The sequence below is a fragment of the Gracilinanus agilis genome, chromosome 1 (genome assembly GCF_016433145.1).
Source record: "Gracilinanus agilis isolate LMUSP501 chromosome 1, AgileGrace, whole genome shotgun sequence".
NCBI lineage: Eukaryota > Metazoa > Chordata > Mammalia > Didelphimorphia > Didelphidae > Gracilinanus > Gracilinanus agilis.
Window position 1 is genome coordinate 583,915,800 of NC_058130.1, and position 1,990 is coordinate 583,917,789.

Sequence of the window (1,990 nt, forward strand, 5' to 3'; positions counted from 1 at the left end):
ATTGGCAAATGCTTTGTATTCTTTTTTAAAAAACTTTAATAACAGATTTCCAAATAAGTTTTCTGAAGTTATGTCTTTAATATTGTTACCTTCCCTTATTCATACCCATTCCTAGAGCTACCAAGCAATTCAATTTGGGTTATACATGTATTATCATACAAAACATATTGCCACATTTTTTCATAGTTTTCCATATTCTTTTTTCTTTTTTAAAAGTTTATTTTTTTGTAATAACAATTTGGCATTTACTTAAATAAATCCTCTTCATCAATTTTATTGAATATTTTCTGAGCCTTGCCATGATCTCTCTTTGGTTGGAAAACATAAATCACAGATAGCAGGGTATTTTTCAGATTAGTGTAATCAGCTACTGATTATTCAGATGTTAATTATGATTTGCCCTATGATTCATCTTGGCCATTCTCATTGTTTATTCTTCCTCAAAGAGGTCAGGGCAAGATGAATTCATCAAATTACTTGGAAATTACAGTACATGATATGATGGGAAGAGTGACTAAATTAATGACTAAAACCTTTTTTGATGATATGTTCACTTTCTTATTAGTTCCTCTTTAAAATGGAAAAAAAAATTCAAAATAACAAGTAGAAGAGTAATGCTACAAAACAGATCATCAATAGAATTATCTTTCAATCATATAGTGGCAAACTAAACAACTCTGGCTTAAAGTCCTACAGTGATTTAAGCACCAGGGTTGCTTTTCTTGTAAACTCTGGGTTTAATTGTTTATCTTGAACCATAATGACCTGAATCCTACCTGCAAGAGCTGCCTGAACTCTATTCGGATTATTTTCAAACACAAGTTGCTTTTCTGTAGGAGGAGAAGGGGAAAATCTCTTTGCACAGGTGAGAAACAAATCAGACTCAGGTTTGCCACTTTGATTAAATAAACTAAAGAATTCTTTATGTCTACTTGTCTTCCATTCAAATTACAATCCAGCTGAACTAGTAGCAACAGCAATAGGTATATTGTATCTATGTAGATTGTTAATCAGCTTCTCAACACCTGGCATAAATGTAATTGTTGGAACTATTTGCCCTTATTTCTTTTTGCTTTCTGTCAACAGTTCCTCTTTGGTTAATGGAAAACCAAGGACTTCTACAATAACCTGGTCTGGATCCATGCTTTTTGACCCATAATCATAGCTTTCACATCCCACACATATTTCTTTCCATAGCATTCATAGATTTCCTGGAATATCACTGAATAAAGTTGCTCAGTATCCAGAAGAAATCTCTCCATGTCAAAAAGAAGATGGGTGACCAGTTGCAGTGGAGGCATAGGAGCCAGACCAGGTGCCACGAGGCCATCATGCACTGGGCATTGGTCTGATCAGTTAACATAGGTCTTTTCAGTTCTTTCTGAAATCATCCTGCTCATCATTCCTTATACCACAATAGTATTCCATCACCATCATATATCACAATTTATTCAGCCACTTCCCAATTGAGGGACATCCCTTTAATTTCTAGTTCTTTGCCACCACAAATAGAGCAGCTATAAATATTTTTGTGCAAACAATTACTTTCCCATTTTTTTTATCTCTTTGGGATACAGCATAGTAGTGATATTACTGCATCAAAAGGTATGGAGTATGGTTTGTATTCTTGTAAATTTGTGTCAGTTTGTGAATAATTGAGAGGTTATGCCCATGTCAGAGATATTTTGCTATGAAATTTTCCTCTACAATTTTTGTTGCCCTTCTAATCTTAGTTGCACTGCTTTTGTTTGTATAAAACTCTTCTAATTTAATGTAATCAAAATTATCTATTTCATTTTTCATAATGTTCTATATGTCTTGTTTGATCATAAATTCTTTCCTTATCCATAAGTCTGACAGATAAATTTTTCAATGTTCCCCCAATTTGTTTATGGTATCACCCTTTATTTCTAGCTCAAGATCCATTTTTGACTTTATCCATAGTGTATGGAGTAAGATTTTGGTTTATGCCTCATTTTTGCCACATTGT

The 1,990-nt window shown here is 33.2% G+C and overlaps 1 pseudogene; it reads right to left on the reverse strand.

Annotated features, from left to right (window-relative positions):
• Positions 1-648: 648 nt before the first annotated feature.
• On the reverse strand, positions 649-1,301 carry LOC123254405 (annotated as a pseudogene).
• Between the last annotated feature and the right edge of the window lie 689 nt (positions 1,302-1,990).